This window comes from Rhinopithecus roxellana, chromosome 16, assembly GCF_007565055.1.
Source record: "Rhinopithecus roxellana isolate Shanxi Qingling chromosome 16, ASM756505v1, whole genome shotgun sequence".
In the NCBI taxonomy this organism is placed as follows: Eukaryota; Metazoa; Chordata; class Mammalia; order Primates; family Cercopithecidae; genus Rhinopithecus; species Rhinopithecus roxellana.
Window position 1 is genome coordinate 19,936,993 of NC_044564.1, and position 6,634 is coordinate 19,943,626.

Consider the following 6,634-nt stretch of genomic DNA (forward strand, 5'->3'; position numbering starts at 1 on the left):
TGTGCTTCTTCTCACAGATGTTTCCCTGTTGTGAATTGATGCCAATGATGTTCAAAGTGACCACATTAAGAAGTAAAGCCCCAGGGAACCAGGGAAGAAATAAAAACAAAAAAGAAAGCCACACACAGGTACTATGTACTAGATAATAAAGACAAATGTGTTCATACCCTGTCATCTCAGGCATGAGTCACCCCGGTAACGCACTTAGAGAGCAGGCCCTGTTAGGAAACCCTGCCAAGTTTCTCACTCTCCTTTCTGGCCTCCATTCTTATCTTCCTGCTCTTTTTGAGGCTTCGGTGAGGGCTTTCAATTCTTTCTGTGCTTTGTTAAGTATCCCTTGTTGAGCCAGGACCACAGGTGTGTTGGTAGGTGAGGGAGGTAGAAAGCAGGAAGATAAATGCAGTCACAGGTTTCCCCGAGACTGAATCAGGAGAGGCAAGAACACATCTACTGGTCTGTTTTCCTTGCCTGTTTTCCTTTTGTGCCCTGACCAAAATGACTCATGCTGCTTTGCTCTGGGCAAGCCCTCAAGCCTGGCACCCTGTGGGCTACATGGATTCGGGCATGCATTCTTCTTTTCTCCAAAGGAGTCATTTTAGCTCGGTTGACTAACAATGCAGACCCAACTATACGAAACTTGCTAACAAAGGTCAGTACACCAAAGAAGAGGGAGTTACCGGCAAAAGAAGACCACAGTTACAAAAGCTGCCAAGAGTTACAGAATCTAGGGCCTGTATGGCATCCAAGCTGTAGGTCACATTCTCCAGCACTGAGGCTTGGAATGCTTTGTTGGGGAGGAGGTTCTCCGGATTAATTATTTTCAAAAGGTTACCTTGGGGGAAAACTGTGACCTTGTCCTCTAGAAATATTTCACCACATTAGGATTATTAGGGCTGTGGGGACCATAGGGGCCATCTAGTATGCGGGCTCTCAAATTTGGCTGCCCATCAGAATGATGTAGGGGGTGGGGCTGGGGCTTTACAAAATCCTGATGCTCAGATCTCACTCTGACCCCCTGACATCAGAATCCCTGGGGGTGGGGCCTAAGCACTGGTATTTATTAAACACTCCGGGTGCTTCCCGGTACAGCCAAATTTGGGAACCTGTAATCTAGACTCTTACCATTCCAAGTGTGATCTGTGGTGCACACCACCAGAGATAATGGCATTTCTTATTAGACATGCACATTCTTTACTGTAATGGTAGACACATGCCGTTATTCATTTGTTCAAACTCAGAATGTACAACTCCAAGAGCAGCCCTAATGTAAACTGTGGACTTTGGATGATGATGACATGTGAGTGTAGCTTTATCAGTTGTAACAGATGCATCGCTCTGGTAGGGGACGTTAATAATGGGGGAGGATATGTATGTGTGGGAGCAGCGAGCATGTGGAAAATCTTTGTATCTTACTCTCAGTTTGACTGTGAACTTAATATTACTCCAACGATAAAGTCTAAAAAGCAGAAATGCATATTTTGGGTCCTACCATTAGACCTACTGAGTCAGAATATGCATTTAACAAGTTACAAGAGACTTCTACGTGCATTCGAATTTGATTTTTCCTTTTCTTGAAAGATTGAAAAATCTGGCAACAAGGGTCCCAAATTCTTTCTTTAAAACTACCAGCTGGAGTTGTACAGTAGCTGTCCTCTTTAAAGGGGATCTCCACACTCCAGTTTGTCTCAGCTTCACAACGGGCTAGGTTCATTAACTTCTATTACCTACCTGGGCCCGGAGAGATATTGAGGTTTTTTTTTTTTTCAATTGTGGTACAATATACATAAAATAAAATTGACCATTAGTGACATGTGGTACATTCACAATGTCATGCAACCATCACCACCATCTAGTTCCAGAACATTTTTGTTGTCTCAAAAGGAAACCCCTTATGTATTAAGCACTCACTCCCCTGTTCCTCTTCCTTTCAGCCCATGGCAACTACTAATCTGCTTTCTGTCACTGTAGGTTTGCTTACTCTGAATGTTTCATGTAAATGGAATCATACACTCTGTGGCGTTTCATGTCTGGCTCCTTTCACTTAGCATTAATAGTTGCAAGGTTTATCTATGTTGTAGCATGTATTAATACTTCATTCTTTTTTATGGCTGAATAATATTTCTTTCCTTTTCTTTTTTTTTTTTTTTTTTTTTTGAGACGGAGTCTCGCTCTGTTGCCCAGGCTGGAGTGCAGTGGTGCGATCTCGGTTCACTGCAAGCTCCGCCTGCCAGGTTCACGCCATTCTCCTGCCTCAGCCTCCTGAGTAGCTGGGACTACAGGCACCCGCCACCACGCCCGGCTAATTTTTTTTTTTTTTGTATTTTTAGTAGAGACGGGGTTTCACCGTGTTAGCCAGGATGGTCTCAATCTCCTGACCTCATGATCTGCCCGCCTTGGCCTCCCAAAGTGCTGGGATTACAGGCGTGAGCCACCACGCCTGGCCGAATAATATTTCTTTGTATGGATATACTCTATTTTGTTTATCCATTCATCAGTTGATGGGCAGTTGGGTACTTTCCAGTTTTTGGTTATTGTGAATAGTGCTACGTGAACATTTGTGTGCAGGTTTTTGTTTGCACACCTGTTTTTAGTTCTTGTGGGAATATACTCATGAGTTGAATTACTGACTCATATGGTAATCCTATGTTTCGTGTTTTGAGGGACAGTCAAACTGTTTTCCACGGCAGCTGTACTAGTTTACATTCCCACCAATAACGCATGAGGTTCCAATTTTTTTTTTTTTTACATCCTTGCCAATACTTCTTTTCTTTTCTTTGTTTTGTTATTTTTTAAAATTCTAGCCATCATCATTAAAGGCCATAAGGGCCACTTTGATTCAGTCTTTTTGGGAGGTTTGAGGGCCATCTTCTAGTTTTTTAAGTTTCTTTCAGATGTCGGGGGCTGACTGGGAAATGAAGTATAAATGGGTAGGTAGATTCTGCCCTCATGGGTATCAGGGCTTAAGGTGGTGTAATTAGTTATGGCCCCTGAAATGAGGGAGAAGAAAAGAGCAGGGTGTTCACTGGGGCCTTGAGTGATGTCTTTTATTTCTTCATAGTTTATAGCCTTAAGGGCAGCTTTATCCATGCCAGTTAGGAGGCATGATATTATATGGCTTTGTTTCTGTCTGTCTGAGGAAATTGCCTCATAATCCCAACTGGGGTCAGTTCTGGGGACAGCTAGGGTCCCTATAAGGTTATGGGAAGCATCTTGTTGGTGGAGGGTGTCTGCATAGGCTTGGGTGGCTGTCCGGATACATTCCCTGTCCTCCGGGGTGAGGGAGGAGGAGAGGATGACATAAATGTCATGCCAGGTAAGGTCATAAGATTGAGTGACATACAGAAATTTCTTGCGTGAGGGAATGGGGTCCATGGAAAAGGAGCTGAGTCTCTTTTTAAGCTGGGAGAGGTTGGCTAGGGAGAAGGGAACATGAATTTGGACTATACCTTCGACCCTGACACTTTTTGCAAGGGAAGGACTTTGGAAAACATTTGGTTGTGCGAGTGACCTTTGGCAGAAGGGGGTTGGGTACAAGACGGGTGTGCGGTGGAGAAGGAAGGTTGGGATGGAGGACCAGGGTAAGGGGGTGGGGGAGTGGAGCCGAAGGAGAAGGAGGAGGGGATGGTGGTGGGAGGAGGACTGAGCGATGTGGGGGGGGGTTGTTGGCAGGGTTGAAATCAGACAAGGAAGGCTTGCCTGGAGGTGTGAGGTGGTATCTCACTGTGCCTTAATTTGCATTTCCCTAATGACTAATGATGAATATCGTTTCATGTGTTTGTTGGCCATCTGTACATCCTCCTGGGAAAAATGTCCATTTAAGTCCCTTGCTCATTTTTAAACTAGGTTGTCTTTTTGTTGTTGAGCTGGAAGTGTTGTTATAAATTCTGGATACTAGATCCTTATTGGATATCTGATTTGCAAATATTTTCTCCCATTCTGTGGGGTTTTTTTACCCCCATTTTCTTCATAGTGTTCTTTGATGCAGAAAAGTTTTTAATTTTTTTTGACCTCTGAACTTTTTATTGGCTTCCTGCTCCCCAAAGGGTATCCTACTTCTGCTGGCTTAATGTCTCAGAACTTTGGTGTCATTGGTCAGACACCACTTTGCCATCCACTATCCAACGCCATGGTTTGCATGGCGTTGCTGCTATCCAGGGCATCACCAAGATTGAAGTCCTCCCCATCTTCCAGCAGGCAGCAGAAGGCGGTGCTCTCAGCTTCCAGCTTGACCTTGATGTTCAGCAGGGCCTTGTACTCCTGGGTCTGGCATTGTCCCTCTGCCCAGGTCTGTGCCGGCTCTGACTTCTGGTGCAGCAGGATCCCATTGAGCTGCTCCCTCTGCAGCGCATAGCAGGCCTCCACTTCCCTCAGGCTATTCTCTAAGCTGGCCTTCAGATTTCTCATGGAAATGTCGATCCCCAAGGACTGGACTGTATGTCTCAGCTCTGTGAGCATCATCCCAGCAGCTCCAACTTCGGTGGACTGCATGGTGACCACTGAGGTGCTCTCCTCAATCTGCTGAGACCAGTACTTGTCCAGCTCCTCCTGGTTCTTCCGAGCCAGCTCGTCATATTACGCCTGATGTCTGCCATGATCTTGGCGAGGTCCTGAGATTTGGGGGTATCTACCTCCACAGTCAACCCAGAGCTGGCAATCTGGGTTTGTAGGCCTTTTACTTCCTCTTCGTGGTTATTCTTCATGAAGAGCAGCTCCTCCTTGAGAGCTTCGATCTCTGTCTCCAGCTGCAGCTGAGTGACGTTGGTGTCATCAGTGACCTTGTGGAGCCCATGGATGTGGCTCTCCACAGTCTGGCACATGGCCAGCTCTGTCTCATACTTGACTCTAAAGTCATCAGCAGCAAGACTGGCATTGTCAATCTGCAGAACAAAGCAGGCATTGTCCACAGTATTTGTGAAGATCTGAGCCCTCAGGCCCTCAATGGTGTTGAAGTAATGGCTCTAGTCTCTGACCTGGGGTCCCTTCTTCTACCCGGTGCTCCTGGATTTTGCTCTCCAACTTCTGGTTCTTGGTCTTCAGGCTCCTCACTCTGTCCAGGTAGGAGGCCAGGTGGTCGTTCAGGCTTTGCGTGGTCTCCCTCTTGTTCTAGATGCCACCCCATTCCTGCCAGACCCCTGACCATCCCCGCGGCCAGGACCTCGGAACCCATGCCACTCAGGAAGCTGGTGGAGCGGGACACGGAGATCCGGGAACCAGAGCCCTCTGCGCCTGCATAGACAGTGGCTTTGCTGCTGACCAGCCAGGCACTGTAGCTGGGCGCCTGGACAGAGCCCAGGGACTGGTAGTTGGTGAAGAAGGTGGAGTGAGTGGTGAAGCTTATGCTGTCCAGGGAGGAGAGTGAGAGGATAGGACTCAGGCTTTGCCAATGACTTTAATTTTTTTTTTGAGACAGGATATTACCATGTTGCCCAGGCTGGAGGGTAGTGGTGCCAACACAGCTCACTGCAGCCTTGACCTCCTGAGATGGGTTCTTGTTACATTGCTCAGGCTGGTCTTGAACTCCTGTGCTCAAGCAGTCCTCCTGTGTTGGCCTCCCAAAGTGCTGAGATTACAGACATGAGCCACTGCACCTTACCAACTATTATTTTTTTTAATAGTGATGGGGTCTCACTATGTTGCCTCAGCTTGTCTTGAATTCATGACAAGTGATTCTCCTGCCTTGGCCTCCCAAAGTGTTGAGAATACAGGTGTGAACCACTGTGCCCAGCCTAGTTTTTAACTTTAATGAAGTCCAGTTTTTTTTTTCTTTTGCTGTTTGTGCTTTTGGTGTTATGGAATTTGAAATATTTTCACCTGGGCAAGATCGATGGATAGGGAGAAAGAAGGATCTGAGGGGAAGGGAGATGTGGATGGCTTGAGATTTCTATCTCCAATTCAACCAGAAGATTTCAGCATGTAACTGCTTTATACAAGGTTTTGCAGCTTTATGTATGTATGACCGATAAACTAGAACTACTGAATTGTGTTTCTGAAACGTTAACCATTGAATATTAGTGGGAAACATCAGTGTGTCAGGTTGTCTTTCTAAAAGCCAGTCCTAAATGGTACATGCAGTAATTAGAAGTTAATGTTTTCTGGTTTCAAATAAGTATTATTTGTAACAAAGGGAAAGCATACATTTTTGGGGTAGCCTGCTGTGTTTCTTTTGTTCCACTAGCCACACTTTTGGGAAGTCAGGATATTTGGCCCAGATCCAAACCCACTGTCTACCTAGCAGCAGCTCATCCTCATTGAAGGAATATTCCATGGAAAAGATAGCCAACCTTATGCATATCAGCCCTGGACCAAGTGCTGCATTTGCCTGAGGTCACACAGCAAGTTAACTGGGAGTTTCGACCCAGGTCTTCTCATTTTAAGTCTAAGGCTTTGTCTCTAGGCCATGTATCCAACATGAAATCAGGACTATCATCTGTTGGGCTCTGTGACTGGCACTACTACTACTCACTGTTATTTTTTGAGGTCTTCTACGTGCCCGGTATTGTCCTGGCAATCTAATCTTCCCAGTAAATGGTTCCATAATTATCCTCATTTTACTACTGAAGAAACTGAACTCTGGTTAAATAACTTGCCCAAGGTCACACAGACTTTAACTGTCAAGAGTTCAGACTTAACCCAG